Source organism: Pristiophorus japonicus, chromosome 9, assembly GCF_044704955.1.
Source record: "Pristiophorus japonicus isolate sPriJap1 chromosome 9, sPriJap1.hap1, whole genome shotgun sequence".
Taxonomy (NCBI): domain Eukaryota; kingdom Metazoa; phylum Chordata; class Chondrichthyes; family Pristiophoridae; genus Pristiophorus; species Pristiophorus japonicus.
The window spans coordinates 111,103,850-111,130,404 of NC_091985.1; the positions used below are offsets into that span (position 1 = coordinate 111,103,850).

General features: G+C 46.9%; 1 non-coding gene and 2 pseudogenes across 1 annotated transcript; all 3 read left to right on the top strand.

Moving 5' to 3' along the window:
* Nucleotides 1–13,735: 13,735 nt before the first annotated feature.
* LOC139274478 (U2 spliceosomal RNA) lies at nucleotides 13,736–13,926 on the top strand. The gene has a single exon (XR_011595535.1). It is a non-coding gene; the product is annotated as a U2 spliceosomal RNA (small nuclear RNA).
* Nucleotides 13,927–14,439: 513 nt separating this feature from the next.
* On the top strand, nucleotides 14,440–14,603 carry LOC139274285 (U2 spliceosomal RNA; annotated as a pseudogene).
* Nucleotides 14,604–14,629: 26 nt separating this feature from the next.
* On the top strand, nucleotides 14,630–14,851 carry LOC139274218 (U2 spliceosomal RNA; annotated as a pseudogene).
* Nucleotides 14,852–26,555: the final 11,704 nt, after the last annotated feature.

Genomic DNA, 26,555 nt, shown 5'->3' on the forward strand with positions numbered 1-26,555 from the left:
GGAGCTACGGTTGTGCCTGGGACTCCTCAATTATTTTGGTGATTTCCTACCCGGGTAAAGCACCTTGCTAGAACCCCGACACATGTTGCTACACAAGGGAGATGACTGGGTATGGGGGAAATCACAAGAGACTGCTTTTGAGAAAGCCAGAAATCTGTTATGTTCCAACAAACTGCTTGTTCTGTATGACCCATGTAAAGGTTTAGTGCTAGCTTGCGATGCGTCTTCGTACGGGGTCGGGTGTGTACAACAAGCAAACGAACCGGGAACATTGCAACCGGTCGCTTATGCATCCAGGGTTTTGTCCAAGGCCAAAGGGGCCTACAGCATGATTGAAAAAGAAGCTCTGGCATGCGTTTACGGGGTGAAATAAATGCACCAGTATCTGTTTGGGCTCAAGTTCGAATTAGAAACTGACCATAAGCTGTTCATATCGCTAAGAAAGGCAGGGAAACGTTCATACGCGACCTACACAGTACCCACCCAGGCATAGTAATGATGAAAGCTACAGCTAGATCCCATGTGTGGTGGCCCGGAATCGACTCCGATTTGGAGTCTTGCGTGTGCTAATGCAACACTTGCTCTCAACTGAGCAATGCACCCAGGGAGGCACCGCTAAGTTTGTGGTCATGGCCCTCCAAACCGTGGTCTAGGATCCACGTTGACTTCGCTGGCCCGATTCAAGGCAAAATGTTTTTGGTTGTTGTGGATGCTTATTCAAAATGGATTGAGTGTATAATAATGTCTGTAAGCACGTCCACTGCCACCATCGAAAGCCTACGAGCCATGTTTGCCACGCATGGGCTGCCTGATGTCCTTGTCAGCGACAATGGGCCGTGCTTCACCAGCACTGAATTCAAGGAATTCATGACCTGCAATGGGATCAAGCACGTCACAACTGCCCCGTTCAAGCCCGCATCTAACGGCCAGGCAGAACAGGCAGTCCCAACTATCAACAAAAAGGAGGCAAAAGCAAAAGACAGAAAGGAGATGAGGAAACGTGGAGGGCAGAGAAACCCAAGGCAAAGAACAAAAAGGGCCACTGTACAGCAAAATTCTAAAAGGACAAAGGGTGTTAAAAAAACAAGCCTGAAGGCTTTGTGTCTTAATGCAAGGAATATCCGCAATAAGGTGGATGAATTAACTGTGCAAATAGATGTTAACAAATATGATGTGATTGGGATTACGGAGACGTGGCTCCAGGATGATCAGGGCTGGGAACTCAACATCCAGGGTTATTCAACATTCAGGAAAGATAGAATAAAAGGAAAAGGAGGTGGGGTAGCATTGCTGGTTAAGGAGCAAATTAAGGCAATAGTTCGGAAGGACATTAGCTTGGATGATGTGGAATCTATATGGGTAGAGCTGCAGAATACCAAAGGACAAAAAACGTTAGTGGGAGTTGTGTACAGACCTCCAAACAGTAGTAGTGATGTTGGGGAGGGCATCAAACATGAAATTAGGGGTGCGTGCAATAAAGGTGCAGCAGTTATAATGGGTGACTTTAATATGCACATAGATTGGATTAACCAAACTGGAAGCAATACGGTGGAGGAGGATTTCCTGGAGTGCATAAGGGATGGTTTTTTAGACCAATATGTCGAGGAACCAACTAGGGGGGAGGCCATCTTAGACTGGGTGTTGTGTAATGAGAGAGGATTAATTAGCAATCTCGTTGTGCGAGGCCCCTTGGGGAAGAGTGACCATAATATGGTGGAATTCTGCATTAGGATGGAGAATGAAACAGTTAATTCAGAGACCATGGTCCAGAACTTAAAGAAGGGTAACTTTGAAGGTATGAGGAGTGAATTGGCTAGGATAGATTGGCGAATGATACTTAAGGGGTTGACAGTGGATGGGCAATGGCAGACATTTAGAGACCACATGGATGAACTACAAAAATTGTACATTCCTGTCTGGCATAAAAATAAAAAAGGGAAGGTGGCTCAACCGTGGCTATCAAGCGAAATCAGGGATAGCATTAAAGCCAAGGAAGTGGCATACAAATTGGCCAGAAATAGCAGCGAACCCGGGGACTGGGAGAAATTTAGAACTCAGCAGAGGAGGACAAAGGGCTTGATTAGGGCAGGGAAAATGGAGTACGAGAAGAAGCTTGCAGGGAACATTAAGAAGGATTGCAAAAGTTTCTATAGATATGTAAAGAGAAAAAGGTTAGTAAAGACAAACGTAGGTCCCCTGCAGTCAGAATCAGGGGAAGTCATAACGGAGAACAAAGAAATGGCGGACCAATTGAACAAGTACTTTGGTTCGGTATTCACTGAGGAGGACACAAACAACCTTCCGGATATAAAAGGGTTCGGAGGGTCTAGTAAGGAGGAGGAACTGAGGGAAATCCTTATTAGTCGGGAAATTGTGTTGGGGAAATTGATGGGATTGAAGGCCGATAAATCCCCAGGGCCTGATGGACTGCATCCCAGAGTACTTAAGGAGGTGGCCTTGGAAATAGTGGATGCATTGACAGTCATTTTCCAACATTCCATTGACTCTGGATCAGTTCCTATGGAGTGGAGGGTAGCCAATGTAACCCCACTTTTTAAAAAAGGAGGGAGAGAGAAAACAGGGAATTATAGACCGGTCAGCCTGACATCGGTAGTGGGTAAAATGATGGAATCAATTATTAAGGATGTCATAGCAGTGCATTTGGAAAAAGGTAATATGATAGGTCCAAGTCAGCATGGATTTGTGAAAGGGAAATCATGCTTGACAAATCTTCTGGAAATTTTTGAGGATGTTTCCAGTAGAGTGGACAAGGGAGAACCAGTTGATATGGTATATTTGGACTTTCAGAAGGCTTTCGACAAGGTCCCACACAAGAGATTAATGTGCAAAGTTAAAGGACATGGGATTGGGGGTAGTGTGCTGACATGTATTGAGAACTGGTTGTCAGACAGGAAGCAAAGAGTAGGAGTAAATGGGGACTTTTCAGAATGGCAGGCAGTGACTAGTGGGGTACCGCAAGGTTCTGTGCTGGGGCCCCAGCTGTTTACACTGTACATTAATGATTTAGACGAGGGGATTAAATGTAGTATCTCCAAATTTGCAGATGACACTAAGTTGGGTGGCAGTGTGAGCTGCGAGGAGGATGCTATGAGGCTGCAGAGCGACTTGGATAGGTTAGGTGAGTGGGCAAATGCATGGCAGATGAAGTATAATGTGGATAAATGTGAGGTTATCCACTTTGGTGGTAAAAACAGAGAGACAGACTATTATCTGAATGGTGACAGATTAGGAAAAGGGGAGGTGCAGCGAGACCTGGGTGTCATGGTACATCAGTCATTGAAGGTTGGCATGCAGGTACAGCAGGCGGTTAAGAAAGCAAATGGCATGTTGGCCTTCATAGCGAGGGGATTTGAGTACAGGGGCAGGGAGGTGTTGCTACAATTGTACAGGGCCGTGGTGAGGCCACACCTGGAGTATTGTGTACAGTTTTGGTCTCCTAACTTGAGGAAGGACATTCTTGCTATTGAGGGAGTGCAGCGAAGGTTCACCAGACTGATTGCCGGGATGGCGGGACTGACCTATCAAGAAAGACTGGATCAACTGGGCTTGTATTCACTGGAGTTCAGAAGAATGAGAGGGGACCTCATAGAAACGTTTAAAATTCTGACGGGGTTAGACAGGTTAGATGCAGGAAGAATGTTCCCAATGTTGGGGAAGTCCAGAACCAGGGGACACAGTCTAAGGATAAGGGGGAAGTCATTTAGGACCGAGATGAGGAGGAATTTCTTCACCCAGAGAGTGGTGAACCTGTGGAATTCTCTACCACAGAAAGTTGTTGAGGCCAATTCACTAAATATATTCAAAAAGGAGTTAGATGAAGTCCTTACTACTAGGGGAATCAAGGGGTATGGTGAGAAAGCAGGAATGGGGTACTGAAGTTGCATGTTCAGCCATGAACTCATTGAATGGCGGTGCAGGCTACAAGGGCCGAATGGCCTACTCCTGCACCTATTTTCTATGTTTCTATGTTTCTATCAAGCAAAGCTTGAAACGTGTGTCGGAAGGCTCCCTGCAGACCCCACTCGCTCACCGGGGTTAACCCTGCCGAGCTGCTCATGAAAAGTGCACTCAAAACAAGGCTCTCTCTAGTCCATCCTGATCTCCATGATCATGTCGAGGGCAGGCGGCATCAACAAAGCATGTACCATTATCGCGCAAATTTGTCACGCAATGTTGAAGTCAATGACTCTGTATTTGTACTCAACTATGGACATGGTCTCAAATGGCTAGCTGGCACTGTCATAGCTAAAAAGGGGAGTAGGGTGTTTGAGGTCAAACTTGCAAATGGACCAACTTGCAGAAAGCATTTGGACCAAACCAAACTGATTCACAGAGAGCTACGAGCAACCTGAAGAGGACACCACCAACTTCGACCCTCCGATACACACACAAGTGGCAACCGACATCACGGTTGACCACAAAGCTGAACTCATCATCCCCAGCAGCCCAGCAAGGCCAGCTACGCAGCAGCCCAGCGAAGGCCCAACCAACTCATCTGCACCTGTCTTTGTACCAAGATGAGCAACTAGGGAGCGGAAAGCCCCAGATTGTCTAACCATGTAAATAAGTGTAGTATTGACTTTGGCTGGGGGTGGGGGGAGCGATGTTATGTATGCAACACCTTGTAACCAGAATTCTCCCACCACCAGAGGGTGCATCTGTTGGAGTCCTAAGGGATCCCAGCATCCCTTGGGAGCACTATATAAGCAGGCCTTCCATGCTGTGCAGACACTCTGGAGTCAGAATAAAGAGACTAAGGTCACACTTACACAAGTCTACAGTACTCAGTCATGGTGCTTTATTTGAGACATAACATAGACCACAAAAAGCAAGTGACCCAGTACTGAGCTTCATGGAACCCCACTGGAAACAGCCTTCCAGTCACAAAAAACACCTATTAACCTGTTGCTTCCTGCCTCTGAGCCAATTTTGAATCTAACTTGCCACTTTGCCCTGGATTCCATGGGCTTTTACTTTTGTGATCAGTCTGCCATGTGGAACCTTATCAAAAGCCTTGCGAAAATCCATATACACTACATCGAAGACAGCACCCTCATCGACCCTCCTTGTTACCTCCTCAAAAAATTCAATCAAGTTAGTCAGACACGACCTGCCCGTAACAAATCAATGCTCACTGTCCTTGATTAATCTGTGTCTTTCTAAATGAAGATTTAAACTGTCCCTCAGAATTTTTTCCAATAACATTCCCACCACTGAGGTTAGGCTGACTGGCCAGTAATTACTCAGTATATCCCTTTCTCCCTTTTTAAACAAAGGTACAACGTTAGCAGTCCTCCAGTCCTCCGGCACCACACCTGTAGACAGAGAGGATTGGAAAATGCTTCTTTTGCTTCTCTTAACAGCCAGGGATAAAATGCATCTGGGCCTGAGGATCTATCCACTTTCAAAGCTGCTAAGCCCCTTAATACTTCCTCTCTCACTATGTTTATTTCATCTACTATTTCACACTCCTCCTCCCTGATTGCAATGCCTGCATTACCCCTCTCTTTTGTGAAAACAGATGCAAAGTATTCATTAAGAACCATACCCATTACATACTGCTCAAGGAACCCGTTCTCTATGCACTCTATGAACTCTTCCTCAACGCTACCCTGACCAATTTGATTTGTCCAATCAATATGGAGGTTAAAATCACCCATGATTATTGTTGTTCCCTTTTTACAAGTCCCCACTATTTCCTGGTTTATACTCCAAGCAACTGAGTTGTTACGGAACCAACCAGGGGGCAGGCTATCTTGGATGTGGTCCGGAGTAATGAGGCAGGATTAATAAACAATCTCCTCGTAAAGGATCCCCTTGGAATGAGTGATCATAGCATAGTTGAATTTCAAATTCAGATGGAGGGTGAGAAAGTTGGATCTCAAACCAGCGGACTATGAAGGTATGAGGGCAGAGTTGGCTAAAGTGGACTGGGAAAATAGATTAAAATGTAGGATGGTTGATGAACAGTGGTGTACATTTAAGGAGATATTGCACAACTCTCAAGAAAAATATATTCCAGTGAGGAGAAAAGGGTGTAAAAGAAAAGGTAGCCATCCGTGGCTAACTAAAGAAATAAAGGACGTTATCCAATTAAAAACAAGGACATGCAAAGTGGCCAAAACTAGTGGGAGGACAGAAGATTAGAAAGCTTTTAAAAGCCAGCAAAGAATGACTAAAAAAATGATTAAGAAAGGGAAGATAAGACTATGAAAGTAAACTAGCACGAAATATAAAAACAGATAGCAAGAGTTTCTATAGGTATATAAAAAGGAAAAGAGTGGCTCAATAAATGTCGGTCCCTTAGAGGGCGAGACCGGGGAATTAGTAATGGGGAACATGGAGATAGCAGAAACTCTGAACAAATATTTTGTATCAGTATTTACGGAGATGACACAAACAATATCCCAACAGTTGATAGTCAAGGGACTATCGGGAGGGGGCGAGGAACACAATCACAATAACTAAGGAGGTGGTACTCAGTAAGATAATGGGACTAAAGGCGGATAAATCCCCTGGACCTGATGGCTTGCACCCTAGGGTCTTAAGAGAAGTTGTGGCAGGGATAATGGATGCATTGTTTGTAATTTACCAACATTCCCTCGATTCTGTGGAGGTGCCAGCAGATTGGAAAACTGCAAATGTAACACCCCTATTTTAAAAAGGAGGCAGACAAAAAGCAGGATACTATAGACCAGTTAGCCTAACATCTGTGGTTGGGAAAATGTTGGAGTCCATTATTAAAGAAGCAGAACATTTGGAAAAGCATAATTCGGTCAGGCAGAGTCAGCATGGATTTAGAAAGGGGAAGTCATGTTTGAAAAATTTGCTGGAATTCTTTGAAGATATAACGAACAGGGTGGATAAAGGGGAACCAGTGGATGTGGTGTATTTGAACTTCCAGGAGGCATTTGACAAGGTGCCACATAAAAGGTTACTGCACAAAATAAAAGTTCATGGGGTTGGGAGTAATATATTAGCATGGATAGAGGATTGGCTAACGAACAGAAAACAGAGAGTCGGGATAAATGGTTAATTCTCGGGTTGGCAATCAGTAACTAGTGGGGTACCGCAGGGCTCAGTGCTGGGAACTCAACTATTTACAATCTATATTAACGACTTGGAAGAAGGGACCGAGTGTAACGTAGCCAAGTTTGCTGACGATACAAAGATGAGAGGAAAAGCAATGTGTGAGGTGGACACAGAAACTCTGCAAAAGGACATAGACAGGCTCAGTGAGTAGGCAAAAATTTGGCAGATGGAGTATAATGTTGGAAAGTGTGAGGTCATGCACTTTGGCAGAAAAAAAAAGAGCAAGTTATTATTTAAACAGAGAAAAATTGCAAAGTGCTGCAGTACAGCGGGACCTGGGGGTACTTGTGCGTGAAAGTCTTGCTACAGTTATACAGGGTATTGGTGAGGCCACACCTGGAATACTGCATACAGTTTTGGTTTGCATATTTACGAAATGATATACTTGCATTGGAGGCAGTTCAGAGAAGATTCACTAGGTTGATTCTGGAGATGAGGGGGTTGACTTATGAGGAAAGGTTGAGGAGGTTGGGCCTCTACTCATTGGAATTCAGAAGAATCACAGGTGATCTTATCGAAACGTATAAGATTATGAGGGAGCTTGACAGGGTGGATGCAGAGAAGATGTTTCCACTGATAGAAGAGACCAGAACTAGAGGACATAATCTTAGAATAAAGGGCTGCCCATTTAAAACTGAAATGAGGAGAAATTTCTTCTTTCAGAGGGTTGTAAATCTGTGGAATTCACTGCCTCAGAGAACTGTGGAAGCCGGGACATTGAATAAATTTAAGACAGAGACAGAGATAGACAGCTTCTTAACCGATAAGGGGTTATGGGGAGCGGGCAGGGAAGTGGTCCTGAGTCCATGAGTGGATCAGCCATGATCGTATTAAATGGCGGCGCAGGCTCGAGGAGCCGTATGGCCTACTCCTGCTCCTATTTCTTATGTTCTTATCAGAAATGTTATTCCTGGTCTATCTTTCTCCTTTTTCATAACTAACCTAAATCTAACTGAATTATGATTACTGGCACCAAAATGCTCTCCCACTGAAAACCCTTCCTCCTGCCCAGCTTCATTCCCTAAAACTAAGTCCAGAACCACCCCTTCCCTTGTTTGGGCTTGTTACATAGGGGCGAAAAAAACCGGATTTCGTCCCCTATGGGGCACAACGGACAAGATGTTTGCAGCGCGACAGCTGCACAAAAGATGCAGGGAACAGCGCCAGCCCTTATACATGGCCTTCTTCGACCTTACAACGGCCTTTGACACTGTCAACCGCGAGGGTCTATGGAGCGTCCTCCTCCGCTTTCGATGCCCCAAAAAGTACATCACCATCCTCTGCCTGCTCCATGACGACATGCAGGCCGTGATCCTTACCAACGGATCCATCACAGACCCAATCCACACCCGGACCGGGGTCAAGCAGGGCTGCGTCATTGCCCCAACCCTCTTCTCAATCTTCCTCGCTGCCGTGCTCCACCTCACAGTCGACAAGCTCCCGGCTGGAGTGGAACTAAACTACAGAACCAGTGGGAACATATTCAACCTTCGCCGTCTCCAGGCCAGTTCCAAGACCACCCCAACCTCTGTCGTCGAGCGACAGTATGCAGACGACACCTGCGTCTGCGCACACACAGAGGCTGAACTCCAGGACGTAGTCGACGTATTTACTGAGGCGTACGAAAGCATGGGCCTTACGCTAAACATCAGTAAGACAAAGGTCCTCCACCAGCCTGTCCTCGCCGCACAACACTGCCCCCCAGTCATGAAGATCCACGGCGTGGCCCTGGACAACGTGGACCACTTCCCTTATCTCGGGAGCCTCCTATGAACAAGAGCAGGCATTGAGGACAAGATCCAACACCGCCTTCAGTGTGCCAATGCAGCCTTTGGCTGTCTGAGGAAAAGTGTGTTTGAAGACCAGGCCCTCAAAACTGTCACCAAGCTCATGGTCTATAGGCCTGTAGTAGTACCTGCCCTCCTGTATGACTCAGAAACATGGACCGTGTACAGTAGACACCTCAAGTCGCTGGAGAAATACCACCAACGATGTCTTCGCAAGATCCTACAAATCCCCTGGGAGAACAGACGCACCAACGTTAGCGTCCTCGACTAGGCCAACATCCCCAGCACTGAAGCACTGACCACACTTGATCAGCTCCGCTAGGCAAGCTACAATGTTCGCATGCCAGACAAGAGACTCCCAAAGCAAGTGCTCTACTCGGAAGTCCTTCACGGCAAACGAGCCAAAGTTGGGCAGCGGAAACGTTATAAGAACACCCTGAAAGCCTCCCTGATAAAGTGCAACATCCCCACTGACACCTGGGAGTCCCTGGCCAAAGACCGCCCTAAATAGAGGAAGTGCATCCGGGAGGGCGCTGAGCTCCTCAAGTCTCGTCGCCAAGAGCATGCAGAAATCAAGCGCAGGCAGCGGAAAGAGCGTGCGGCAAACCAGTCCCACCCACCCCTTCCCTCAACGCCTATCTGTCCCACCTGTGACAGAAACTGTATTGGACTGTACAGCCACCTAAGGACTCATGTAAAGAGTGGAAGCAAGTCTTCCTCGATTCCAAGGATCTGCCTATGATAATGAAAAAAGTTCTCCTGAATGCATTTTAGGAATTCCGCACCCTCTATACCTTTCACACTAATTTTATCCCAGGTAATATTAGAGGAGTTGAAATCCCCTACGATTACTGCCCTATCTCCCTCTGACTGTTTGGAGAACTGTTCTTCAATTCATTGCATATGGCCTTATTTGACAATCCTTCCAGCATAACATCCCCCCCTCACAGCTGTAATTGTTTCTTTAATCAATACTGCGACCCTGCCGTCCCCCGCCCCTCATTTATTACCCCCCGTCCCTCCCCTCTCTATCCCATCTAAAACCTGTGTAACCAGGAACGTTGAGCTGCTATACCTGCCCTTCTTTCAGCCATGTCTCAGTAATAGCTATAATGTCATACTCCCAAGTGTCTATCTGTGCTCTCAGCTCATCTGCCTCATTCACTATACTCCTTGCATTGAAGTCTATACCATTTAGCACTGCCAAACTCCCTTGTTGTCTATTTTCTAGCCCTTGTTTCCTCTGTCTTCCAAATTAACATTCTACTTTTCTGCTTTCCGATTTCAGCTTTACTTCTCTCCCCATTCCGTGGCCTCAAATTTGGCCCAGCCCGTTTTTCGGCGCACTTACCGGAGCTGCGCTGCTTTTCTCCGTTCCGAGGTGCGCCGAAAAATGTTGTTGCCACTTTGGCCGCTGTCCGGCCTCCTCCCTGTAGTCGCGCAGCGTGGCCAGTCGAGTCAGGAGTGGAGCCAGCGTTCTGCGCAGAAAACTGTGCCGGGAGATCTGCACATGCGCAGTGGAGTCCGCTGGTGATGTCTGCGCATGCGCATTGCTCCTCGCTCCCAGCCTCTCCGTCTGCTTGCTGCAGCCTTTCCGTTAATTTGCTTGCTGCAGCTGCTCTGTAGGCCCCGATGCCGGCCAGTTGAATCGCTCCCGCCCCTACCCCAGGCCGAGTGGCCCCCCGGTGCGTTGTCGTCCCGCCCCTAGCCCAGGCCGAGGGGCCTCCCAGTACGATTTCTAAGCGATCGATTGCACCGGGAGGCCACTCGGCCAGGGCTAGGGGCGGGCCGGAAAACTGATAGTGCTCTTGCCTGCCAATGATTTCTATCAGTTTTCCGGCCCGCCCCCAGCTCAGGCCGAGCGGCCTCCCGCACCAGCCGGCCCGCTGCCTTCCCGGGCAGAGATTGAAGATGAAGGTAGGACTTATTTCAATTTTTTATTTCTTATTAAATTCTTAGAACTTTTTATTTGCAAGCTTTGGTGGTTTGTACGGCTTGATCGTTTAGGTACAAGGTCCTCTCCGCTTCCCTTCCCGCCCCTATCCCAGACCGAATGGCCTCCGATGTACCATAAGAACATAACATAAGAACATAAGAATTAGGAACAGGAGTAGGCCATCTAGCCCCTCGAGCCTGCTCCACCATTCAACAAGATCATGGCTGATGTGGCCGTGGACTCAGCTCCACTTACCCGCCCACTCCCCATAACCCTTAATTCCCTTATTGGTTAAAAATCTATCTATCTGTGATTTGAATACATTCAATGAGCTAGCCTCAACTGCTTCCTGGGGCAGAGAATTCCACAGATTCACAACCCTCTGGGAGAAGAAATTCCTTCTCAACTCGGTTTTAATTGGTGTTCCCGTATTTTGAGGCTGTGCCCCCTAGTTCTAGTCTCCCCGACCAGTGGAAACAACCTCTCTGCCTCTATCTTGTCTATCCCTTTCATTATTTTAAATGTTTCTATAAGATCACCCCTCATCCTTCTGAACTCCAACGAGTAAAGACCCAGTCTACTCAATCTATCATCATAAGGTAACCCCCTCATCTCCGGAATCAGCCTAGTGAATCGTCTCTGTACCCCCTCCAAAGCTAGTATATCCTTCCTTAAGTAAGGTGACCAAAACTGCAGGCAGTACTCCAGGTGCGGCCTCACCAATACCCTATACAGTTGCAGCAGGACCTCCCTGCTTTTGTACTCCATCCCTCTCGCAATGAAGGCCAACATTCCATTTGCCTTCCTGATTACCTGCTGCACCTGCAAACTAACTTTTTGGGAGAGTTTCATGCACAAGGACCCCCAGGTCCCTCTGCACCGCAGCACGTTGTAATTTCTCCCCATTCAAATAATATTCCCTTTTACTGTTTTTTTTCCCAAGGTGGATGACCTCACATTTTCCGACATTGTATTCCATCTGCCTCTCCTCAGCCCATTCGCTTAACCTATCTAAATCTCTTTGCAGCCTCTCTGTGTCCTCTACACAACCCGCTTTCCCACTAATCTTTGTGTCATCTGCAAATTTTCTTACACTACACTCTGTCCCCTCTTCCAGGTCATCTATGTATATTGTAAACAGTTGTGGTTCCAGCACTGATCCCTGTGGCACACCACTAACCACCGATTTCCAACCCGAAAAGGACCCATTTATCCCGACTCTCTGCTTTCTGTTAGCCAACCAATTCTTGATCCATGCTAATACATTTCCTCTGACTTCGCGTACCTTTATCTTCTGTAGTAACCTTTTGTGTGGCACCTTATCGAATGCCTTTTGGAAATCCAAATGCACCACATCCATCGATACGCCTCTATCCACCATGCTCGTTATATCCTCAAAGAATTCCAGTAAATTAGTTAAACATGATTTCCCCTTCATGAATCCGTGTTGCGTCTGCTTGATTGCACTATTCCTATCTCGATGTCCCACTATTTCTTCCTTAATGATAGCTTCAAGCATTTTCCCCACTACAGATGTTAAACTAACCGGCCTATAGTTACCTGCCTTTTGTCTGCCCCCTTTTTTAAACAGAGGCATTACATTTGCTGCTTTCCAATCCGCTGGTACCTCCCCAGAGTCCAGAGAATTTTGGTAGATTATAACGAATGCATCTGCTATAACTTCCGCCATCTCTTTTAATACCCTGGGATGCATTTCATCAGGACCAGGGGACTTGTCTACCTTGAGTCCCATTAGCCTGTCCAGCACTACCTCCCGAGTGATAGTGATTGTCTCAAGGTTCTCCCTTCCCACATTCCCGTGACCAGCAATTTTTGGCATGGTTTTTGTGTCTTCCACTGTGAAGACCGAAGCAAAATAATTGTTTAAGGTCTCAGCCATTTTCACATTTCCCATTATTAAATCCCCCTTCTCATCTTCTAAGGGACCAACATTTACTTTAGTCACTCTTTTCCGTTTTATATATCTGTAAAATCCCCCATGATTACTGCCGTTCCTTTTTCACATCCTCGATTATTCCCTCGATTACTGTCCGCCCCACCGTGAAGTTATTATTTGGGGGGGCCTATAATCTACGCCCACCAGTGACTTTTTCCCCTTACTATCTCTAATCTCCACCCACAATGATTCAACATTTTGTTCATTAGAGCCAATATCATCTCTCACAACTGCCCTGATATCATCCTTTATTAACAGAGCTACCCCACCTCCTTTCCCTTCTTGTCTATCCTTCCGAATTGTCAGATACCCCTGTATGTTTAATTCCCAGACCTGCGCCGATTTCTTTAACTCTCCCCAAGGGTTTTCTGAAGTGGCCACATACGCTGGAGTAACTATTAGCTGGCCAAAGTTGCCTAAATGGGCAGAACTGGCGTAGGTGGCTGGTAACGTCCCCTTTCGAGAAAAAAAAACGAACTGAAAGAATCGTAACTGAGTTACACTGGTGCAAATTGATTGGGGAAATGGGGATTTTGAAGTTACGCCAGAAAAACCAAGTTACTGCAAAAAAAACCAGAGCAACTCCTGGCCAAAACTGAGCCCCGTGTGTACAGTTATGAAGCCAGATCACCTCACCAGTCGGTTGTAGTGTTGTCACTCACGCAGCTGCTGGAAAACGTTTTGGTTGCATCGCAGCCTCTGACAGTGACGTACGTGTGGATAGGCACAACCCTCTCCATCTGATTGCTGGAATACTGTCACTTTACATATCTATGAAGCAGTTTCACTGAAAAAGGGAAAAAGGCAACTTCTGTAAACTAATCTGTTCCAATTAGAAAATAACAGTGAAAGAGTCAACAGTTATATGTCTTTGGGCACAGTCATTCTGACTCAATAAAGGGAGGGCAAACGGGAGCTGAGAACAGTTTGGGCCGCCGCGGCATCGCTTCTCGGCCTTTTGGCTAAGATCAAGTGTAGTATCTGTTCTTATCAGTTTAATATCTGATACGTCCCCTATCTGGGGACCATATATTAAATTGATTTTTGGAACAGGGAGATGGAATAGGGGCTTGCTCCGTCCACTCCACGCATCGACCCGGTATTGCAGTGTCTCTGGGAACGGTGCACCTCCCTTTTGGGAGAATTTCAAAATTAAAAGCAGATTCATTAAAAACATCTCCTTTTTTTCTTTCTTTTTATGCAGTCGCCGCAAAGGCACGGTGGGGAAGGGCCACAGTTTAAAGCCCTTCTGCCACGCAAAACCCGGGGGCAGGAATCAGCACAAACCTCCCTCGGGCTGTATTTGTAATTTACTCTTTGTGTACATAGAGCACCAAATCTGTAAACACCAATGTCGTGCCATGTACAATGCAAGGTGTGTTCCGAAATGCTTGTTTGAAAAGAAACATGTAAAAGTACCGTCACCCATTCCGGGCACTGTATTGTAACACATGAAATGTAATCTGTGTGAATGTACCACAATGTATCCCGTTTATTGTACCGAATCGCACTTGAACTGAAAAACAAGGAATGTAACAAACGGAACTGTCGTCAGCACCCAAATGTATTGTATGGGATTGCTGACCGCAGCTAAATGTACTGAAATGCCATTGAATGTACTGTACAGATTTTTTTATGAATAAAGTATAACTTGAAATTTAAAAAAAAATCTGTTCTTATCAGTTTAATATCCCCTATGGGGATCTGATATTAAATTGTTTTTTGGACAGGGAGCTGGAACAATGGCTTGTCCCGTCCACTCCATGCACCGACCTGGTATTGCAGTGTTTCCAGGAACGGTGCAACTTCGCCTCTCGGCCTTTTGGCTAAGATCAAATATATTGGCGCAAAGTGATCTTTGGCGTTAGAGTTGATCTGGAAAGAAATTGGATATTAATAAAAAAATCTGTTCTTATCAGTTTAATATCTGATACGTCCCCTATCTGGGGACCATATATTAAATTGATTTTTGGAACAGGGAGATGGAATAGGGGCTTGCTCCGTCCACTCCACACATCGACCCGGTATTGCAGTGTCTCTGGGAACGGTGCACCTCCCTTTTGGGAGAATTTCAAAATTAAAAGCAGATTCATTAAAAACATCTCCTTTTCTTCTTTCTTTTTATGCAGTCGCCGCAAAGGCACGGTGGGGAAGGGCCACAGTTTCCCTTCTGCCATGCAAAACCCGGGGGCAGGCTTGACATTCACTCTCAAATTTCAAAAAACACAACATGCTTATTACATGCATTACAAAGCTCTGCTGACACTCTCATCTGACAAATACCCACACACTTCCCCCACACACCAACAACAATTTCTTTGCACATTCTCTCGCAAAACACACTCCCGCTGCCCGCAACCAGTCTTTTAGCTCCAGCTTTTGCCTTAGCAAACTTTAAACCAGCCACATACATGTGTGCTGCTCTGAAAACTACAACCACCCGTACAACAATGGGCTTAAACTTCACACACTTTACACAGCTAGTCAGAAACCTGAAAAACCACAAGATGATAGATACCGTTCAAATGCTTCAAAGGTCAAACACTCAACAATCAAAATTAGCCATCACTGCTCACACCTACAAACATAGCATCCAGCTTGCAAACAAGGAAACTGTAAAACGACAGAAAGGATAAGGAACTTCAAGCAATTTAAGCTGCAGCCAGCCAGCACAAAGGGAGGCAAGGTAGAAGGAAATAAAACAACAATTAGCCCAAAACTAGGCCAAACTGCAAGGCATGGATAACAAGGACATATGGCACTATGTACAACACAAAGCAGGGTATAAGCAAACAACTCCACAGCAGCTGACATAATACCATAACACACTCTATCTCCACATTCAGTCCCAACACCAGCATCATCGGGCACACCAGCAGCACCAATTCAGGGAGGACTAGACACCCTCTACAAATGCTTCGTTTCCCAGATAAATCCCATTTTCAGCTGTATTAATAAAAGTGCACCAAATTACCACTCTTAAATACATCAAGGAATACTTTCTAATGGAAAGGAGAAAAAAGAAAAAGAAACATTTAATCTCGATCACTCTGGCCGATTGTGCTGGTTCATAGAAGTATGTTTACCAAGGAAGAGGACCTGGCCAAAGCTACGGTAAACAAGGAGGATACTGGAGTAAATCTGGCCATGGTGAGGCCATCCCTGGCAGCAATGTGGTCGGGTGCTGATGCCCTCTGTCCTGTGCAGCATCAGGTGATTACGGAAAAGGTTGCTGGTGGTGTTGTTGGTGCTGCCGATGTGCCTGGTGACGTGAGTGTCGGGGCTGATCGTGGTCAGATTCTGAGGAGCAAGGTGAGAGAGTATAAAGTCATCATCAACAACATAGGCAGTCCCTCGGAGTCGAGGAAGACTTGCTTCCACTCCTAGAATGAGTTCTTTGGTGGCTGAACAGTCCAACACGAGAGCCACAGACCCTGTCACAGGTGGGACAGATATTGGTCAGAGGAAGGGGGGGGTTGGTTCTGATTTACCACACGTTCCGTCCGCTGCCTGCGCCTGACCTCTTCACGCTCGTAGCATTGAGATTGGAAGAGTTCAATGCCCTCCCGGATGCACTTTCTCCATCTAGGGCGGTCTTCGGTCAGGGTCTCCCAGGTGCCAGTGGTGATGTTGCACTTCGCCAGGGAGGCCTCGAGGGTGTCCTTGTAACGTCTGCGCTGCCCACCTTTGGCTCGTTTGCCATGAAGGAGCTCCGCGTAGAGCAATTGCTTGGGGAGTCTCTTGTCTGGCATGCAAACTAAGTGGCCTGCCCAGCGAAGCTGATCGAGTGTGGTTAATGCTTCAATGTTGGGGTTGTTAGCCTGGGCGAGGACACTGATGTTGGTGCGCCTGTCCTCCCAGGGGATTTGCAGGATCTTGCAGAGACATCGTTGGTGATATATCTCCAGCGACTTGATGTATCTTCTGTACATCGTCCATGCCTCTGACCCATACAGGAGGGCGGGTATTATTACAGCCCTGTAGACCACGAGCTTGGTGGTAGGTCCTTGAACACTCTTTTCCTCAGGCGGCCGAAGGCTGCACTGGCGCACTGGAGGCAATGTTGAATCTCTGCATCATTGTCTGCCTTTGTTGACAAGTGGCTCCCGAGGTATGGGAAGGGGTCCACGTTGTCGAGGGCCGTGCCGTGAATCTTGATGACTGGGGGGCAGTGCTGTGCGGCGAGGACAGGCTGGTGGAGGACCTTTGTCTTACAGATGTTAAGCGTAAGGCCCATGCTTGCATATGCCTCGGTGAATACATCGACTATATCCTGGAGTTCAGCCTCAGAATGTGCGCAGACGCAGGCGTTGTCCGCGTACTGCAGTTCAATGACAGAGGTTTGGGTGATCTTGGACCTGGCCTGGAGGCAGCGTAGCTTAAATGGCTTCCCACTGGTTCTGTCGTTTAGTTCCACTCCAGCGGTGAGCTTGTTGACAGTGAGGTGGAGCAATGCAGCGAGGAAGATTGAGAAGAGGGTTGGAGCGATGACACCACCCTGTTTGACCCTGGTCCGGATGTGGAATGGGTCTGTAGTGGATCCGCTGGTAAGGATCACGGTCTGCATGTCGTCATGGAGGAGGCGAAGGATTTTGACAAACTTTTGGGGGCATGCAAAACGGAGGAGGACGCTCCATAAGCCGCACAGTTGACAGTGTCAAAGGCCTTTGTAAGATCGAAGAAGGCCATGTATAAGGGCTGGCGTTGGTCCCTGCATTTTTCCTGCAGTTGTCGTGCTGCAAAGATCATGTCCGTTGTTCCCCGTAGGGGACGAAATCCGCACTGTGACTCCGGGAGGAGCTCCTCGGCCACAGTGAGAAGACGGTTGAGGAGAACTCTCGCGACAACCTTCCCAGTGGTTGATACCAGGAAGATTCCCCTGTAGTTGCCGCAGTCGGATTTGTTCCCCTTTTTAAAATTGGACACCATCACTGCATCTCTGAGCTCTCCCGGCATGCTCTCCTCCCTCCAGATGAGAGAGATGAGGCCATGTATCCGCGCCAATACGCCTCTCCGCCATATTTTAGCGCCTCAGCAGGAATTCCATCCGCACCCGTAGCCTTGTTGTTCTTGAGCTGTTTTGTGGCTTTGCCTACCTCGTGCAGTGTTGAGCTTTCACTGAAGTGGTGGCGGGATGGAGTTGAGAACACTCGAGTCAAAGGCACCCATGCTGATGAAATAGATGGCAGGTGAAGTAAAGATGACAGAAGCGATCTGTCAATGGTGGCAGAGGTAATGAGCTCAGACTGGATGGAGACTCGTGTAAAGACTTTAATCATTTCTGAATCTCCCTACTGGAAATGCAGTTTAGAGAAGGGAACATTTCCAAATTGGCTGGGAGCTTTGACGTGACATTTGAAGCTGTCAACTCATTAACTGATTCAATGGCCAGTGACCTCCCGCCTCAGCTTCACAGACGAGCACTAAGCACAGCGGTGATACTGGTGGGCGACCTGTCCAATTCAAAAAGCGGGAGGAAAAGCATTGTGAAGTGGCTGTAAACAAGCCACTAATGATTTGAATTTGGTCCCCCGCCACTGCCGGTCAGGTCTGCTCAGCACTGGCAGACCCGACATCGGGAAATGCAGGTGTGCGCGTTTGACAGCGGGCTCCCGGCCCGCTATCAATCATTTTAAAGTTCACAACTAACCCACCACCCATCCTGTCCACTAAACAATGGCAAAATTGCAGCCTATGATTCTATATAGGACAAGTTCCCACATTCAAAAACGGAAAGGAAACCACAAAGGCAGCTGCTGACCTTGCTGAGCAGAAGGCGGCAACATGGCGCACCGGCGGCAGGAGAAGTGACCTGTGGCGAGTAGCAACCTACGAAGGAAAGGAGAGCACGGTCAAGCAGCTGTAAACCCTTTTTCTTCTTTTCTCTTTTACAACTTCCCACCCCAGAGAGGCGAAGCTGCATGTTTCCAGAGGCACTGCAATACGATGTGTGGAGTAGACAGAGCAAGCCACTGTTCCATCTCCCAGATCCAAAAAACAATTTCATTTTTGTTCCCCGATAAGAACATAAGAAAGAGCAGCAGGAGTAGGCCATTCGACCCTTCGAACCAGCTCCGACATTCAATTAAGATCATGGCTGACCTTTTACCTCAACTCCACTGAATGGTCCTTCCTGCCAGTTAGTGCCACAAGTTACTCTCTCTCCTCACAGGTTTAACCTCTCCTTCTATATAAACACACCTACCCATAATCATGGCCACTCCGTTGACCATGCCATCTCACAAGGTCTCTCTACCACTCTCATTTTGATTACCAATATGGCTATCCTTGTTTTCCTCTCCACTCACTTTCCCGTTCCCCCTCTCATCCGCACTTCCTTCTGTGTCCGCCGCCTGGAAAAAGCTCGGACATGTCTATGTGCAGCACCAAAGTTCTGATTGGTTCTCTTGGAGGACAAGACACACCCAGCAGTTTCTCTGGAATGTGTAATTAGATCCTCCCTGTCAATGTAATCAGTGACTTTGCAAAGTTTAATTCGAGCTATTCTGACTGCCTACTCCAGACAGAACAGAGCTCACTGCCTTCAGGGATCTGTAGACATGCACTCCAAGGTCCCTTTGTTCCTCTACATTTATCAGTGTCCTACCATTTAATGTGTATTCCCTTGCCGTGTTAGCCCTCCCCAAATGCATTACCACAAACTTCTGTAGATTGAGTTCCATTTGCCACTGTTCTACCCACCTGAGCAGTTCATTGATATCTTCCTGCAGTCTACAGCTTTCTTCTTCAGTAACAACCACACAGCCGATTTTAGTATCGTCTGCAAACTTCTTAATCATACCGCCTACATTCAAGTCTAAATCATTGATGTATACTGTTATGTATGCAACACCTTGTAACCAACATTCTACCGCCACCAGAGGGCGCATCCTTTGGAGTCCCAAGGGATCCCAGCATCCCTTGGGAGCACTGTATATAAAGCAGGCCTTCCATGCTGTGCGGGCACTCTGGAGTCAGTATAAAGAGGCTGAGGTCATACTTACACATGTCTACAGTACTCAGTCACGTTGCTTTATTTGAGACGTAACAACTGGCGCCGAGTAATAGATAACGAAGCATCACGCGAAAATGCAGAGAACTGTTGGTATCCTAGAGAAATTCTCAGAAGGTGATGATTGGGAAGCCTTCGTGGAGCGACTCGACCAATACTTCGTGGCCAACGAGCTGGAAGGGAATGTGAACGCTGCCAAACGAAGGGCGATCCTCCTCAACGTCTGCGGGGCAACAATCTATGGCCTCATGAAGAATCTTCTTGCTCCGGTGAAACCAACAACCAAATCGTATGAACAACTGTGTACGCTGGTCTGGAAGCAGCTAAATCCGAAGGAGAGCGTTCTGATGGCAAGGTATCGATTTTATACATGTCAACGGTCTGAAGGCCAGGAAGTGGCGAGCTACGTCGCCGAACTAAGGCGCCTTGCAGGACATTGCGAATTCGATGGATTTCTGGAGCAAATGCAAAGAGACTTTTTTGTGCTCGGTTATCCTTCGCAAACTATTGAATGTTGAAACACCGAACCTGAGCAAAGCCATAACGATAGCCCAGGCATTCATGTCCACCAGCGATAAAACCAAACAAATTTCGCAGCATAAAGATGCATCGTCAAGTACTGTACACAAAGTAACGTCGTCTTCAGGCAGGAATGCATATGGCAGAATGTACGCGCCTCCAGCTGCACGACCTCAGATGACCCAGAGTCTGCCATCAAGCAGTTAATAACTTGTTGGCGCTGCGGAGGTGATCATTGAGCCCATCAATACCGCTTCAAACACTATGCGTGCAAAGGTTGTGGAACAATGGGACACCTCCAGCGATTGTGCAGACGAGCTGCAAACCACCACGTTGCAGAGGAAGACCGATCCATGGCAGATCAAACTGAACTAGAGACTCGAACCAAGGAGGCAGAAGTACGGGGTACACACCTTCACCATGAAATGTCCACCGATCATGTTAAAAGTTGAACTGAACGGAATTCCAGTATCCATGGAATTGGACATGGGTGCGAGTCAGTCTATCATGAGCAAAACGGCCTTCGAGAGGCTGTGGTGCAACAAGGCACAAAGACCCAAGCTGAGCCCTATTCATACCAAGCTGAGAACTTACACGAAAGAGCTGATCCCTGTAATTGGCAGTGTAGCAGTAAAGGTCTCCTATGATGGAGCGGTGCATGAACTCCCACTATGGATTGTACTGGGAGATGGCCCCACAATGATGGCCGCCAAGTCGGAGGCCATCAAGAACGCGCCGAGACCACAGAACGTGATGGAGCTACGGTTGTGCCTGGGACTCCTCAATTATTTTGGTGATTTCCTACCCGGGTAAAGCACCTTGCTAGAACCCCGACACATGTTGCTACACAAGGGAGATGACTGGGTATGGGGGAAATCACAAGAGACTGCTTTTGAGAAAGCCAGAAATCTGTTATGTTCCAACAAACTGCTTGTTCTGTATGACCCATGTAAATGTTTAGTGCTAGCTTGCGATGCGTCTTCGTACGGGGTCGGGTGTGTACAACAAGCAAACGAACCGGGAACATTGCAACCGGTCGCTTATGCATCCAGGGTTTTGTCCAAGGCCAAAGGGGCCTACAGCATGATTGAAAAAGAAGCTCTGGCATGCGTTTACGGGGTGAAATAAATGCACCAGTATCTGTTTGGGCTCAAGTTCGAATTAGAAACTGACCATAAGCTGTTCATATCGCTAAGAAAGGCAGGGAAACGTTCATACGCGACCTACACAGTACCCACCCAGGCATAGTAATGATGAAAGCTACAGCTAGATCCCATGTGTGGTGGCCCGGAATCGACTCCGATTTGGAGTCTTGCGTGTGCTAATGCAACACTTGCTCTCAACTGAGCAATGCACCCAGGGAGGCACCGCTAAGTTTGTGGTCATGGCCCTCCAAACCGTGGTCTAGGATCCACGTTGACTTCGCTGGCCCGATTCAAGGCAAAATGTTTTTGTTTGTTGTGGATGCTTATTCAAAATGGATTGAGTGTATAATAATGTCTGTAAGCACGTCCACTGCCACCATCGAAAGCCTACGAGCCATGTTTGCCACGCATGGGCTGCCTGATGTCCTTGTCAGCGACAATGGGCCGTGCTTCACCAGCACTGAATTCAAGGAATTCATGACCTGCAATGGGATCAAGCACGTCACATCTGCCCCGTTCAAGCCCGCATCTAACGGCCAGGCAGAACAGGCAGTCCCAACTATCAACAAAAAGGAGGCAAAAGCAAAAGACAGAAAGGAGATGAGGAAAAGTGGAGGGCAGAGAAACCCAAGGCAAAGAACAAAAAGGGCCACTGTACAGCAAAATTCTAAAAGGACAAAGGGTGTTAAAAAAACAAGCCTGAAGGCTTTGTGTCTTAATGCAAGGAATATCCGCAATAAGGTGGATGAATTAACTGTGCAAATAGATGTTAACAAATATGATGTGATTGGGATTACGGAGACGTGGCTCCAGGATGATCAGGGCTGGGAACTCAACATCCAGGGTTATTCAACATTCAGGAAGGATAGAATAAAAGGAAAAGGAGGTGGGGTAGCATTGCTGGTTAAGGAGCAAATTAAGGCAATAGTTCGGAAGGACATTAGCTTGGATGATGTGGAATCTATATGGGTAGAGCTGCAGAATACCAAAGGACAAAAAACGTTAGTGGGAGTTGTGTACAGACCTCCAAACAGTAGTAGTGATGTTGGGGAGGGCATCAAACATGAAATTAGGGGTGCGTGCAATAAAGGTGCAGCAGTTATAATGGGTGACTTTAATATGCACATAGATTGGATTAACCAAACTGGAAGCAATACGGTGGAGGAGGATTTCCTGGAGTGCATAAGGGATGGTTTTTTAGACCAATATGTCGAGGAACCAACTAGGGGGGAGGCCATCTTAGACTGGGTGTTGTGTAATGAGAGAGGATTAATTAGCAATCTCGTTGTGCGAGGCCCCTTGGGGAAGAGTGACCATAATATGGTGGAATTCTGCATTAGGATGGAGAATGAAACAGTTAATTCAGAGACCATGGTCCAGAACTTAAAGAAGGGTAACTTTGAAGGTATGAGGAGTGAATTGGCTAGGATAGATTGGCGAATGATACTTAAGGGGTTGACAGTGGATGGGCAATGGCAGACATTTAGAGACCACATGGATGAACTACAAAAATTGTACATTCCTGTCTGGCATAAAAATAAAAAAGGGAAGGTGGCTCAACCGTGGCTATCAAGCGAAATCAGGGATAGCATTAAAGCCAAGGAAGTGGCATACAAATTGGCCAGAAATAGCAGCGAACCCGGGGACTGGGAGAAATTTAGAACTCAGCAGAGGAGGACAAAGGGCTTGATTAGGGCAGGGAAAATGGAGTACGAGAAGAAGCTTGCAGGGAACATTAAGAAGGATTGCAAAAGTTTCTATAGATATGTAAAGAGAAAAAGGTTAGTAAAGACAAACGTAGGTCCCCTGCAGTCAGAATCAGGGGAAGTCATAACGGAGAACAAAGAAATGGCGGACCAATTGAACAAGTACTTTGGTTCGGTATTCACTGAGGAGGACACAAACAACCTTCCGGATATAAAAGGGTTCGGAGGGTCTAGTAAGGAGGAGGAACTGAGGGAAATCCTTATTAGTCGGGAAATTGTGTTGGGGAAATTGATGGGATTGAAGGCCGATAAATCCCCAGGGCCTGATGGACTGCATCCCAGAGTACTTAAGGAGGTGGCCTTGGAAATAGTGGATGCATTGACAGTCATTTTCCAACATTCCATTGACTCTGGATCAGTTCCTATGGAGTGGAGGGTAGCCAATGTAACCCCACTTTTTAAAAAAGGAGGGAGAGAGAAAACAGGGAATTATAGACCGGTCAGCCTGACATCGGTAGTGGGTAAAATGATGGAATCAATTATTAAGGATGTCATAGCAGTGCATTTGGAAAAAGGTAATATGATAGGTCCAAGTCAGCATGGATTTGTGAAAGGGAAATCATGCTTGACAAATCTTCTGGAATTTTTTGAGGATGTTTCCAGTAGAGTGGACAAGGGAGAACCAGTTGATGTGGTATATTTGGACTTTCAGAAGGCTTTCGACAAGGTCCCACACAAGAGATTAATGTGCAAAGTTAAAGGACATGGGATTGGGGGTAGTGTGCTGACATGTATTGAGAACTGGTTGTCAGACAGGAAGCAAAGAGTAGGAGTAAATGGGGACTTTTCAGAATGGCAGGCAGTGACTAGTGGGGTACCGCAAGGTTCTGTGCTGGGGCCCCAGCTGTTTACACTGTACATTAATGATTTAGACGAGGGGATTAAATGTAGTATCTCCAAATTTGCAGATGACACTAAGTTGGGTGGCAGTGTGAGCTGCGAGGAGGATGCTATGAGGCTGCAGAGCGACTTGGATAGGTTAGGTGAGTGGGCAAATGCATGGCAGATGAAGTATAATGTGGATAAATGTGAGGTTATCCACTTTGGTGGTAAAAACAGAGAGACAGACTATTATCTGAATGGTGACAGATTAGGAAAAGGGGAGGTGCAGCGAGACCTGGGTGTCATGGTACATCAGTCATTGAAGGTTGGCATGCAGGTACAGCAGGCGGTTAAGAAAGCAAATGGCATGTTGGCCTTCATAGCGAGGGGATTTGAGTACAGGGGCAGGGAGGTGTTGCTACAATTGTACAGGGCCGTGGTGAGGCCACACCTGGAGTATTGTGTACAGTTTTGGTCTCCTAACTTGAGGAAGGACATTCTTGCTATTGAGGGAGTGCAGCGAAGGTTCACCAGACTGATTGCCGGGATGGCGGGACTGACCTATCAAGAAAGACTGGATCAACTGGGCTTGTATTCACTGGAGTTCAGAAGAATGAGAGGGGACCTCATAGAAACGTTTAAAATTCTGACGGGGTTAGACAGGTTAGATGCAGGAAGAATGTTCCCAATGTTGGGGAAGTCCAGAACCAGGGGACACAGTCTAAGGATAAGGGGGAAGTCATTTAGGACCGAGATGAGGAGGAATTTCTTCACCCAGAGAGTGGTGAACCTGTGGAATTCTCTACCACAGAAAGTTGTTGAGGCCAATTCACTAAATATATTCAAAAAGGAGTTAGATGAAGTCCTTACTACCAGGGGAATCAAGGGGTATGGTGAGAAAGCAGGAATGGGGTACTGAAGTTGCATGTTCAGCCATGAACTCATTGAATGGCGGTGCAGGCTACAAGGGCCGAATGGCCTACTCCTGCACCTATTTTCTATGTTTCTATGTTTCTATCAAGCAAAGCTTGAAACGTGTGTCGGAAGGCTCCCTGCAGACCCCACTCGCTCACCGGGGTTAACCCTGCCGAGCTGCTCATGAAAAGTGCACTCAAAACAAGGCTCTCTCTAGTCCATCCTGATCTCCATGATCATGTCGAGGGCAGGCGGCATCAACAAAGCATGTACCATTATCGCGCAAATTTGTCACGCAATGTTGAAGTCAATGACTCTGTATTTGTACTCAACTATGGACATGGTCTCAAATGGCTAGCTGGCACTGTCATAGCTAAAAAGGGGAGTAGGGTGTTTGAGGTCAAACTTGCAAATGGACCAACTTGCAGAAAGCATTTGGACCAAACCAAACTGATTCACAGAGAGCTACGAGCAACCTGAAGAGGACACCACCAACTTCGACCCTCCGATACACACACAAGTGGCAACCGACATCACGGTTGACCACAAAGCTGAACTCATCATCCCCAGCAGCCCAGCAAGGCCAGCTACGCAGCAGCCCAGCGAAGGCCCAACCAACTCATCTGCACCTGTCTTTGTACCAAGATGAGCAACTAGGGAGCGGAAAGCCCCAGATTGTCTAACCATGTAAATAAGTGTAGTATTGACTTTGGCTGGGGGTGGGGGGAGCGATGTTATGTATGCAACACCTTGTAACCAGAATTCTCCCACCACCAGAGGGTGCATCTGTTGGAGTCCTAAGGGATCCCAGCATCCCTTGGGAGCACTATATAAGCAGGCCTTCCATGCTGTGCAGACACTCTGGAGTCAGAATAAAGAGACTAAGGTCACACTTACACAAGTCTACAGTACTCAGTCATGGTGCTTTATTTGAGACATAACATAGACCACAAAAAGCAAGTGACCCAGTACTGAGCTTCATGGAACCCCACTGGAAACAGCCTTCCAGTCACAAAAAACACCTATTAACCTGTTGCTTCCTGCCTCTGAGCCAATTTTGAATCTAACTTGCCACTTTGCCCTGGATTCCATGGGCTTTTACTTTTGTGATCAGTCTGCCATGTGGAACCTTATCAAAAGCCTTGCGAAAATCCATATACACTACATCGAAGACAGCACCCTCATCGACCCTCCTTGTTACCTCCTCAAAAAATTCAATCAAGTTAGTCAGACACGACCTGCCCGTAACAAATCAATGCTCACTGTCCTTGATTAATCTGTGTCTTTCTAAATGAAGATTTAAACTGTCCCTCAGAATTTTTTCCAATAACATTCCCACCACTGAGGTTAGGCTGACTGGCCAGTAATTACTCAGTATATCCCTTTCTCCCTTTTTAAACAAAGGTACAACGTTAGCAGTCCTCCAGTCCTCCGGCACCACACCTGTAGACAGAGAGGATTGGAAAATGCTTCTTTTGCTTCTCTTAACAGCCAGGGATAAAATGCATCTGGGCCTGAGGATCTATCCACTTTCAAAGCTGCTAAGCCCCTTAATACTTCCTCTCTCACTATGTTTATTTCAT